Source organism: Phoenix dactylifera, chromosome 4 (genome assembly GCF_051530095.1).
Source record: "Phoenix dactylifera cultivar Ajwa chromosome 4, Ajwa_hap1_PhDact_Kaust_v1.1, whole genome shotgun sequence".
NCBI classification, from domain to species: Eukaryota; Viridiplantae; Streptophyta; class Magnoliopsida; order Arecales; family Arecaceae; genus Phoenix; species Phoenix dactylifera.
The window spans coordinates 34,749,686-34,759,086 of record NC_143193.1 but is presented as its reverse complement, the minus strand read 5'-3'; the positions used below and the strand labels follow the sequence as shown (position 1 = coordinate 34,759,086).

Sequence of the window (9,401 nt, the reverse complement as noted above, 5' to 3'; positions counted from 1 at the left end):
AGCGGAACAGCGCGTTGAATCCTACGCCAGAACGGCCCCGGCAGCGCGAATGTCTCGGGCCGTCGCGGTCTGCTGCTTTGTCATAAAAGGGAGTTTCGAAGGGCATGTCATGGGTGCGATCATACCCGCACTAATGCACCGGATCCCATCATAACTCCGCAGTTAGGCGTGCTTGGGCGAGAGAAGTACTAGGATGGGTGACCCCCTGGGAAGTCCTCGTGTTGCACCCTTTTTATTTTTTGCCCGCTTTTTTATTTTTTGATAATATTTATTTTTAATTTTTTGGCTTTTGGCTTTTCCTCTTCGGATAATTTTTTTCCCCCGAAAATAAACTGAGTCCGGAGACTCGCGGTGCCATGCCGCATAGCGGAACAGCGCGTTGAATCCTACGCCAGAACGGCCCCGGCAGCGCGAATGCCTCGGGCCGTCGAGGTCTGCTGCTTCGTCATAAAAGGGAGTTTCGAAGGGCATGTCATGGGTGCGATCAAACCAGCACTAATGCACCGGATCTGATCAGAACTCCGCAGTTAAGCGTGCTTGGGCGAGAGTAGTACTAGGATGGGTGACCCCCTGGGAAGTCCTCGTGTTGCACCCTTTTTATTTTTTGCCCGCTTTTTTATTTTTTGATAATATTTATTTTTAATTTTTCGGCTTTTGGCTTTTCCTCTTCGGATAATTTTTTTTTTTCCGAAAATAAACTGAGTCCGGAGACGGGCGGTGCCATGCCGCATAGCGGAACAGCGCGTTGAATCCTACGCCAGAACGGCCCCGGCAGCGCGAATGTCTCGGGCCGTCGCGGTCTGCTGCTTTGTCATAAAAGGGAGTTTCGAAGGGCATGTCATGGGTGCGATCATACCCGCACTAATGCACCGGATCCCATCATAACTCCGCAGTTAGGCGTGCTTGGGCGAGAGAAGTACTAGGATGGGTGACCCCCTGGGAAGTCCTCGTGTTGCACCCTTTTTATTTTTTGCCCGCTTTTTTATTTTTTGATAATATTTATTTTTAATTTTTTGGCTTTTGGCTTTTCCTCTTCGGATAATTTTTTTCCCCCGAAAATAAACTGAGTCCGGAGACTCGCGGTGCCATGCCGCATAGCGGAACAGCGCGTTGAATCCTACGCCAGAACGGCCCCGGCAGCGCGAATGCCTCGGGCCGTCGAGGTCTGCTGCTTCGTCATAAAAGGGAGTTTCGAAGGGCATGTCATGGGTGCGATCAAACCAGCACTAATGCACCGGATCTGATCAGAACTCCGCAGTTAAGCGTGCTTGGGCGAGAGTAGTACTAGGATGGGTGACCCCCTGGGAAGTCCTCGTGTTGCACCCTTTTTATTTTTTGCCCGCTTTTTTATTTTTTGATAATATTTATTTTTAATTTTTCGGCTTTTGGCTTTTCCTCTTCGGATAATTTTTTTTCCCGAAAATAAACTGAGTCCAGAGACTGGCGGTGCCATGCCGCATAGCGGAACAGCGCGTTGAATCCTACGCCAGAACGGCCCCGGCAGCGCGAATGTCTCGGGCCGTCGCGGTCTGCTGCTTTGTCATTAAAGGGAGTTTCGAAGGGCATGTCATGGGTGCGATCATACCAGCACTAATGCACCGGATCCCATCATAACTCCGCAGTTAAGCGTGCTTGGGCGAGAGAAGTACTAGGATGGGTGACCCCCTGGGAAGTCCTCGTGTTGCACCCTTTTTATTTTTTGCCCGCTTTTTTATTTTTTGATAATATTTATTTTTAATTTTTTGGCTTTTGGCTTTTCCTCTTCGGATAATTTTTTCCCCCCGAAAATAAACTGAGTCCGGAGACTGGCGGTGCCATGCCGCATAGCGGAACAGCGCGTTGAATCATACGCCAGAACGGCCCCGGCAGCGCGAATGTCTCGGGCCGTCGAGGTCTGCTGCTTTGTCTTAAAAGGGAGTTTCGAAGGGCATGTCTTGGGTGCGATCATACCAGCACTAATGCACCGGATCCCATGAGAACTCCGCAGTTAAGCGTGCTTGGGCGAGAGTAGTACTAGGATGGGTGACCCCCTGGGAAGTCCTCGTGTTGCACCCTTTTTATTTTTTGCCCGCTTTTTTATTTTTTGATAATATTTATTTTTAATTTTTCGGCTTTTGGCTTTTCGTCTTCGGATAATTTTTTTTCCCCGACAATAAACTGAGTCCGGAGACTGGCGGTGCCATGCCGCATAGCGGGACCAGCGCGTTGAATCCTACGCCAGAACGGCCCCGGCAGCGTGAATGTCTCGGGCCGTCGAGGTCTGCTGCTTTGTCATAAAAGGGAGTTTCGAAGGGCATGTCATGGGTGCGATCATACCAGCACTAATGCACCGGATCCCAACAGAACTCCGCAGTTAAGCGTGCTTGGGCGAGAGTAGTACTAGGATGGGTGACCCCCTGGGAAGTCCTCGTGTTGCACGCTTTTTATTTTTTGCCCGCTTTTTTATTTTTTGATAATATTTATTTTTAATTTTTCGGCTTTTGGCTTTTCCTCTTCGGATAATTTTTTTTTTCCGAAAATAAACTGAGTCCGGAGACGGGCGGTGCCATGCCGCATAGCGGAACAGCGCGTTGAATCTTACGCCAGAACGGCCCCGGCAGCGCGAATGTCTCGGGCCGTCGCGGTCTGCTGCTTTGTCATAAAAGGGAGTTTCGAAGGGCATGTCATGGGTGCGATCATACCCGCACTAATGCACCGGATCCCATCATAACTCCGCAGTTAGGCGTGCTTGGGCGAGAGAAGTACTAGGATGGGTGACCCCCTGGGAAGTCCTCGTGTTGCACCCTTTTTATTTTTTGCCCGCTTTTTTATTTTTTGATAATATTTATTTTTAATTTTTTGGCTTTTGGCTTTTCCTCTTCGGATAATTTTTTTCCCCCGAAAATAAACTGAGTCCGGAGACTCGCGGTGCCATGCCGCATAGCGGAACAGCGCGTTGAATCCTACGCCAGAACGGCCCCGGCAGCGCGAATGCCTCGGGCCGTCGAGGTCTGCTGCTTCGTCATAAAAGGGAGTTTCGAAGGGCATGTCATGGGTGCGATCAAACCAGCACTAATGCACCGGATCTGATCAGAACTCCGCAGTTAAGCGTGCTTGGGCGAGAGTAGTACTAGGATGGGTGACCCCCTGGGAAGTCCTCGTGTTGCACCCTTTTTATTTTTTGCCCGCTTTTTTATTTTTTGATAATATTTATTTTTAATTTTTCGGCTTTTGGCTTTTCCTCTTCGGATAATTTTTTTTTTCCGAAAATAAACTGAGTCCGGAGACGGGCGGTGCCATGCCGCATAGCGGAACAGCGCGTTGAATCCTACGCCAGAACGGCCCCGGCAGCGCGAATGTCTCGGGCCGTCGCGGTCTGCTGCTTTGTCATAAAAGGGAGTTTCGAAGGGCATGTCATGGGTGCGATCATACCCGCACTAATGCACCGGATCCCATCATAACTCCGCAGTTAGGCGTGCTTGGGCGAGAGAAGTACTAGGATGGTGACCCCCTGGGAAGTCCTCGTGTTGCACCCTTTTTATTTTTTGCCCGCTTTTTTATTTTTTGATAATATTTATTTTTAATTTTTTGGCTTTTGGCTTTTCCTCTTCGGATAATTTTTTTCCCCCGAAAATAAACTGAGTCCGGAGACTCGCGGTGCCATGCCGCATAGCGGAACAGCGCGTTGAATCCTACGCCAGAACGGCCCCGGCAGCGCGAATGCCTCGGGCCGTCGAGGTCTGCTGCTTCGTCATAAAAGGGAGTTTCGAAGGGCATGTCATGGGTGCGATCAAACCAGCACTAATGCACCGGATCTGATCAGAACTCCGCAGTTAAGCGTGCTTGGGCGAGAGTAGTACTAGGATGGGTGACCCCCTGGGAAGTCCTCGTGTTGCACCCTTTTTATTTTTTGCCCGCTTTTTTATTTTTTGATAATATTTATTTTTAATTTTTCGGCTTTTGGCTTTTCCTCTTCGGATAATTTTTTTTCTCGAAAATAAACTGAGTCCAGAGACTGGCGGTGCCATGCCGCATAGCGGAACAGCGCGTTGAATCCTACGCCAGAACGGCCCCGGCAGCGCGAATGTCTCGGGCCGTCGCGGTCTGCTGCTTTGTCATTAAAGTGAGTTTCGAAGGGCATGTCATGGGTGCGATCATACCAGCACTAATGCACCGGATCCCATCATAACTCCGCAGTTAAGCGTGCTTGGGCGAGAGAAGTACTAGGATGGGTGACCCCCTGGGAAGTCCTCGTGTTGCACCCTTTTTATTTTTTGCCCGCTTTTTTATTTTTTGATAATATTTATTTTTAATTTTTCGGCTTTTGGCTTTTCCTCTTCGGATAATTTTTTTTCTCGAAAATAAACTGAGTCCAGAGACTGGCGGTGCCATGCCGCATAGCGGAACAGCGCGTTGAATCCTACGCCAGAACGGCCCCGGCAGCGCGAATGTCTCGGGCCGTCGCGGTCTGCTGCTTTGTCATTAAAGGGAGTTTCGAAGGGCATGTCATGGGTGCGATCATACCAGCACTAATGCACCGGATCCCATCATAACTCCGCAGTTAAGCGTGCTTGGGCGAGAGAAGTACTAGGATGGGTGACCCCCTGGGAAGTCCTCGTGTTGCACCCTTTTTATTTTTTGCCCGCTTTTTTATTTTTTGATAATATTTATTTTTAATTTTTTGGCTTTTGGCTTTTCCTCTTCGGATAATTTTTTCCCCCCGAAAATAAACTGAGTCCGGAGACTGGCGGTGCCATGCCGCATAGCGGAACAGCGCGTTGAATCCTACGCCAGAACGGCCCCGGCAGCGCGAATGTCTCGGGCCGTCGAGGTCTGCTGCTTTGTCATAAAAGGGTGTTTCGATGGGCATGTCATGGGTGCGATCATACCAGCACTAATGCACCGGATCCCATCAGAACTCCGCAGTTAAGCGTGCTTGGGCGAGAGTAGTACTAGGATGGGTGACCCCCTGGGAAGTCCTCGTGTTGCACCCTTTTTATTTTTTTCTCCACTTTTTTATTTTTTGATAATATTTATTTTTAATTTTTCGGCTTTTGGCTTTTCCTCTTCGGATAATTTTTTTCCCCCGAAAATAAACTGAGTCCGGAGACTGGCGGTGCTATGCCGCTTAGCGGGACCAGCGCGTTGAATCCTACGCCAGAACGGCCCCGGCGGCGCGAATGTCTCGGGCCGTCGAGGTCTGCTGCTTTGTCATAAAAGGGAGTTTCGATGGGCATGTCATGGGTGCGATCATACCAGCACTAATGCACCGGATCCCATCAGAACTCCGCAGTTAAGCGTGCTTGGGCGAGAGTAGTACTAGGATGGGTGACCCCCTGGGAAGTCCTCGTGTTGCACCCCTTTTATTTTTTGCCCGCTTTTTTATTTTTTGATAATATTTATTTTTAATTTGTCGGCTTTTGGCTTTTCCTCTTCGGATAATTTTTTTCCCCCGAAAATAAACTGAGTCCGGAGACTCGCGGTGCCATGCCGCATAGCGGAACAGCGCGTTGAATCCTACGCCAGAACGGCCCCGGCAGCGCGAATGCCTCGGGCCGTCGAGGTCTGCTGCTTCGTCATAAAAGGGAGTTTCGAAGGGCATGTCATGGGTGCGATCAAACCAGCACTAATGCACCGGATCCGATCAGAACTCCGCAGTTAAGCGTGCTTGGGCGAGAGTAGTACTAGGATGGGTGACCCCCTGGGAAGTCCTCGTGTTGCACCCTTTTTATTTTTTGCCCGCTTTTTTATTTTTTGATAATATTTATTTTTAATTTTTCGGCTTTTGGCTTTTCCTCTTCGGATAATTTTTTTTCCCGAAAATAAACTGAGTCCGGAGACTGGCGGTGCCATGCCGCATAGCGGAACAGCGCGTTGAATCCTACGCCAGAACGGCCCCGGCAGCGCGAATGTCTCGGGCCGTCGCGGTCTGCTGCTTTGTCATTAAAGGGAGTTTCGAAGGGCATGTCATGGGTGCGATCATACCAGCACTAATGCACCGGATCCCATCATAACTCCGCAGTTAAGCGTGCTTGGGCGAGAGAAGTACTAGGATGGGTGACCCCCTGGGAAGTCCTCGTGTTGCACCCTTTTTATTTTTTGCCCGCTTTTTTATTTTTTGATAATATTTATTTTTAATTTTTTGGCTTTTGGCTTTTCCTCTTCGGATAATTTTTTCCCCCCGAAAATAAACTGAGTCCGGAGACTGGCGGTGCCATGCCGCATAGCGGAACAGCGCGTTGAATCATACGCCAGAACGGCCCCGGCAGCGCGAATGTCTCGGGCCGTCGAGGTCTGCTGCTTTGTCTTAAAAGGGAGTTTCGAAGGGCATGTCTTGGGTGCGATCATACCAGCACTAATGCACCGGATCCCATGAGAACTCCGCAGTTAAGCGTGCTTGGGCGAGAGTAGTACTAGGATGGGTGACCCCCTGGGAAGTCCTCGTGTTGCACCCTTTTTATTTTTTGCCCGCTTTTTTATTTTTTGATAATATTTATTTTTAATTTTTCGGCTTTTGGCTTTTCGTCTTCGGATAATTTTTTTTCCCCGACAATAAACTGAGTCCGGAGACTGGCGGTGCCATGCCGCATAGCGGGACCAGCGCGTTGAATCCTACGCCAGAACGGCCCCGGCAGCGTGAATGTCTCGGGCCGTCGAGGTCTGCTGCTTTGTCATAAAAGGGAGTTTCGAAGGGCATGTCATGGGTGCGATCATACCAGCACTAATGCACCGGATCCCAACAGAACTCCGCAGTTAAGCGTGCTTGGGCGAGAGTAGTACTAGGATGGGTGACCCCCTGGGAAGTCCTCGTGTTGCACGCTTTTTATTTTTTGCCCGCTTTTTTATTTTTTGATAATATTTATTTTTAATTTTTCGGCTTTTGGCTTTTCCTCTTCGGATAATTTTTTTTTTCCGAAAATAAACTGAGTCCGGAGACGGGCGGTGCCATGCCGCATAGCGGAACAGCGCGTTGAATCTTACGCCAGAACGGCCCCGGCAGCGCGAATGTCTCGGGCCGTCGCGGTCTGCTGCTTTGTCATAAAAGGGAGTTTCGAAGGGCATGTCATGGGTGCGATCATACCCGCACTAATGCACCGGATCCCATCATAACTCCGCAGTTAGGCGTGCTTGGGCGAGAGAAGTACTAGGATGGGTGACCCCCTGGGAAGTCCTCGTGTTGCACCCTTTTTATTTTTTGCCCGCTTTTTTATTTTTTGATAATATTTATTTTTAATTTTTTGGCTTTTGGCTTTTCCTCTTCGGATAATTTTTTTCCCCCGAAAATAAACTGAGTCCGGAGACTCGCGGTGCCATGCCGCATAGCGGAACAGCGCGTTGAATCCTACGCCAGAACGGCCCCGGCAGCGCGAATGCCTCGGGCCGTCGAGGTCTGCTGCTTCGTCATAAAAGGGAGTTTCGAAGGGCATGTCATGGGTGCGATCAAACCAGCACTAATGCACCGGATCTGATCAGAACTCCGCAGTTAAGCGTGCTTGGGCGAGAGTAGTACTAGGATGGGTGACCCCCTGGGAAGTCCTCGTGTTGCACCCTTTTTATTTTTTGCCCGCTTTTTTATTTTTTGATAATATTTATTTTTAATTTTTCGGCTTTTGGCTTTTCCTCTTCGGATAATTTTTTTTTTCCGAAAATAAACTGAGTCCGGAGACGGGCGGTGCCATGCCGCATAGCGGAACAGCGCGTTGAATCCTACGCCAGAACGGCCCCGGCAGCGCGAATGTCTCGGGCCGTCGCGGTCTGCTGCTTTGTCATAAAAGGGAGTTTCGAAGGGCATGTCATGGGTGCGATCATACCCGCACTAATGCACCGGATCCCATCATAACTCCGCAGTTAGGCGTGCTTGGGCGAGAGAAGTACTAGGATGGTGACCCCCTGGGAAGTCCTCGTGTTGCACCCTTTTTATTTTTTGCCCGCTTTTTTATTTTTTGATAATATTTATTTTTAATTTTTTGGCTTTTGGCTTTTCCTCTTCGGATAATTTTTTTCCCCCGAAAATAAACTGAGTCCGGAGACTCGCGGTGCCATGCCGCATAGCGGAACAGCGCGTTGAATCCTACGCCAGAACGGCCCCGGCAGCGCGAATGCCTCGGGCCGTCGAGGTCTGCTGCTTCGTCATAAAAGGGAGTTTCGAAGGGCATGTCATGGGTGCGATCAAACCAGCACTAATGCACCGGATCTGATCAGAACTCCGCAGTTAAGCGTGCTTGGGCGAGAGTAGTACTAGGATGGGTGACCCCCTGGGAAGTCCTCGTGTTGCACCCTTTTTATTTTTTGCCCGCTTTTTTATTTTTTGATAATATTTATTTTTAATTTTTCGGCTTTTGGCTTTTCCTCTTCGGATAATTTTTTTTCTCGAAAATAAACTGAGTCCAGAGACTGGCGGTGCCATGCCGCATAGCGGAACAGCGCGTTGAATCCTACGCCAGAACGGCCCCGGCAGCGCGAATGTCTCGGGCCGTCGCGGTCTGCTGCTTTGTCATTAAAGGGAGTTTCGAAGGGCATGTCATGGGTGCGATCATACCAGCACTAATGCACCGGATCCCATCATAACTCCGCAGTTAAGCGTGCTTGGGCGAGAGAAGTACTAGGATGGGTGACCCCCTGGGAAGTCCTCGTGTTGCAACCTTTTTATTTTTTGCCCGCTTTTTTATTTTTTGATAATATTTATTTTTAATTTTTCGGCTTTTGGCTTTTCCTCTTCGGATAATTTTTTTTCTCGAAAATAAACTGAGTCCAGAGACTGGCGGTGCCATGCCGCATAGCGGAACAGCGCGTTGAATCCTACGCCAGAACGGCCCCGGCAGCGCGAATGTCTCGGGCCGTCGCGGTCTGCTGCTTTGTCATTAAAGGGAGTTTCGAAGGGCATGTCATGGGTGCGATCATACCAGCACTAATGCACCGGATCCCATCATAACTCCGCAGTTAAGCGTGCTTGGGCGAGAGAAGTACTAGGATGGGTGACCCCCTGGGAAGTCCTCGTGTTGCACCCTTTTTATTTTTTGCCCGCTTTTTTATTTTTTGATAATATTTATTTTTAATTTTTTGGCTTTTGGCTTTTCCTCTTCGGATAATTTTTTCCCCCCGAAAATAAACTGAGTCCGGAGACTGGCGGTGCCATGCCGCATAGCGGAACAGCGCGTTGAATCCTACGCCAGAACGGCCCCGGCAGCGCGAATGTCTCGGGCCGTCGAGGTCTGCTGCTTTGTCATAAAAGGGTGTTTCGATGGGCATGTCATGGGTGCGATCATACCAGCACTAATGCACCGGATCCCATCAGAACTCCGCAGTTAAGCGTGCTTGGGCGAGAGTAGTACTAGGATGGGTGACCCCCTGGGAAGTCCTCGTGTTGCACCCTTTTTATTTTTTTCTCCTCTTTTTTATTTTTTGATAATATTTATTTTTAA

General features: G+C 49.4%; 20 non-coding genes and 6 pseudogenes across 20 annotated transcripts; all 26 read left to right on the top strand.

Moving 5' to 3' along the window:
- The first annotated feature begins 111 nt into the window (after positions 1–111).
- LOC148708782 (5S ribosomal RNA) lies at positions 112–230 on the top strand (annotated as a pseudogene).
- Positions 231–476: 246 nt separating this feature from the next.
- Positions 477–595, top strand: LOC148710970 (5S ribosomal RNA). The gene has a single exon (XR_015983642.2). It is a non-coding gene; the product is annotated as a 5S ribosomal RNA (ribosomal RNA).
- Positions 596–842: 247 nt separating this feature from the next.
- On the top strand, positions 843–961 carry LOC148708780 (5S ribosomal RNA; annotated as a pseudogene).
- Positions 962–1,207: 246 nt separating this feature from the next.
- On the top strand, positions 1,208–1,326 carry LOC148708779 (5S ribosomal RNA). Its single transcript, XR_015983628.2, has one exon. It is a non-coding gene; the product is annotated as a 5S ribosomal RNA (ribosomal RNA).
- Positions 1,327–1,571: 245 nt separating this feature from the next.
- Positions 1,572–1,690, top strand: LOC148708778 (5S ribosomal RNA). Its single transcript, XR_015978089.2, has one exon. It is a non-coding gene; the product is annotated as a 5S ribosomal RNA (ribosomal RNA).
- Positions 1,691–1,936: 246 nt separating this feature from the next.
- Positions 1,937–2,055, top strand: LOC148708777 (5S ribosomal RNA). Its single transcript, XR_015979456.2, has one exon. It is a non-coding gene; the product is annotated as a 5S ribosomal RNA (ribosomal RNA).
- Positions 2,056–2,302: 247 nt separating this feature from the next.
- On the top strand, positions 2,303–2,421 carry LOC148708776 (5S ribosomal RNA). The gene has a single exon (XR_015978335.2). It is a non-coding gene; the product is annotated as a 5S ribosomal RNA (ribosomal RNA).
- Positions 2,422–2,667: 246 nt separating this feature from the next.
- LOC148708775 (5S ribosomal RNA) lies at positions 2,668–2,786 on the top strand (annotated as a pseudogene).
- Positions 2,787–3,032: 246 nt separating this feature from the next.
- On the top strand, positions 3,033–3,151 carry LOC148708774 (5S ribosomal RNA). Its single transcript, XR_015984938.2, has one exon. It is a non-coding gene; the product is annotated as a 5S ribosomal RNA (ribosomal RNA).
- Positions 3,152–3,397: 246 nt separating this feature from the next.
- On the top strand, positions 3,398–3,515 carry LOC148710962 (5S ribosomal RNA; annotated as a pseudogene).
- A 246-nt stretch (positions 3,516–3,761) lies between these two features.
- LOC148708772 (5S ribosomal RNA) lies at positions 3,762–3,880 on the top strand. Its single transcript, XR_015978531.2, has one exon. It is a non-coding gene; the product is annotated as a 5S ribosomal RNA (ribosomal RNA).
- Positions 3,881–4,125: 245 nt separating this feature from the next.
- LOC148708771 (5S ribosomal RNA) lies at positions 4,126–4,244 on the top strand. Its single transcript, XR_015983617.2, has one exon. It is a non-coding gene; the product is annotated as a 5S ribosomal RNA (ribosomal RNA).
- A 245-nt stretch (positions 4,245–4,489) lies between these two features.
- On the top strand, positions 4,490–4,608 carry LOC148708770 (5S ribosomal RNA). The gene has a single exon (XR_015978088.2). It is a non-coding gene; the product is annotated as a 5S ribosomal RNA (ribosomal RNA).
- Positions 4,609–4,854: 246 nt separating this feature from the next.
- Positions 4,855–4,973, top strand: LOC148708769 (5S ribosomal RNA). The gene has a single exon (XR_015979455.2). It is a non-coding gene; the product is annotated as a 5S ribosomal RNA (ribosomal RNA).
- Positions 4,974–5,221: 248 nt separating this feature from the next.
- On the top strand, positions 5,222–5,340 carry LOC148708768 (5S ribosomal RNA). Its single transcript, XR_015978334.2, has one exon. It is a non-coding gene; the product is annotated as a 5S ribosomal RNA (ribosomal RNA).
- Positions 5,341–5,586: 246 nt separating this feature from the next.
- Positions 5,587–5,705, top strand: LOC148708767 (5S ribosomal RNA). Its single transcript, XR_016406812.1, has one exon. It is a non-coding gene; the product is annotated as a 5S ribosomal RNA (ribosomal RNA).
- Positions 5,706–5,950: 245 nt separating this feature from the next.
- LOC148708766 (5S ribosomal RNA) lies at positions 5,951–6,069 on the top strand. Its single transcript, XR_015984937.2, has one exon. It is a non-coding gene; the product is annotated as a 5S ribosomal RNA (ribosomal RNA).
- A 246-nt stretch (positions 6,070–6,315) lies between these two features.
- On the top strand, positions 6,316–6,434 carry LOC148710954 (5S ribosomal RNA). Its single transcript, XR_015979489.2, has one exon. It is a non-coding gene; the product is annotated as a 5S ribosomal RNA (ribosomal RNA).
- Positions 6,435–6,681: 247 nt separating this feature from the next.
- Positions 6,682–6,800, top strand: LOC148708764 (5S ribosomal RNA). Its single transcript, XR_015978530.2, has one exon. It is a non-coding gene; the product is annotated as a 5S ribosomal RNA (ribosomal RNA).
- A 246-nt stretch (positions 6,801–7,046) lies between these two features.
- LOC148708763 (5S ribosomal RNA) lies at positions 7,047–7,165 on the top strand (annotated as a pseudogene).
- A 246-nt stretch (positions 7,166–7,411) lies between these two features.
- LOC148708762 (5S ribosomal RNA) lies at positions 7,412–7,530 on the top strand. The gene has a single exon (XR_015978087.2). It is a non-coding gene; the product is annotated as a 5S ribosomal RNA (ribosomal RNA).
- A 246-nt stretch (positions 7,531–7,776) lies between these two features.
- On the top strand, positions 7,777–7,894 carry LOC148708761 (5S ribosomal RNA; annotated as a pseudogene).
- A 246-nt stretch (positions 7,895–8,140) lies between these two features.
- LOC148708760 (5S ribosomal RNA) lies at positions 8,141–8,259 on the top strand. Its single transcript, XR_015978333.2, has one exon. It is a non-coding gene; the product is annotated as a 5S ribosomal RNA (ribosomal RNA).
- A 245-nt stretch (positions 8,260–8,504) lies between these two features.
- LOC148708759 (5S ribosomal RNA) lies at positions 8,505–8,623 on the top strand. The gene has a single exon (XR_016408218.1). It is a non-coding gene; the product is annotated as a 5S ribosomal RNA (ribosomal RNA).
- Positions 8,624–8,868: 245 nt separating this feature from the next.
- On the top strand, positions 8,869–8,987 carry LOC148708758 (5S ribosomal RNA). Its single transcript, XR_015984936.2, has one exon. It is a non-coding gene; the product is annotated as a 5S ribosomal RNA (ribosomal RNA).
- Positions 8,988–9,233: 246 nt separating this feature from the next.
- On the top strand, positions 9,234–9,352 carry LOC148710946 (5S ribosomal RNA). Its single transcript, XR_015983763.2, has one exon. It is a non-coding gene; the product is annotated as a 5S ribosomal RNA (ribosomal RNA).
- The last annotated feature ends 49 nt before the right edge of the window (positions 9,353–9,401 follow it).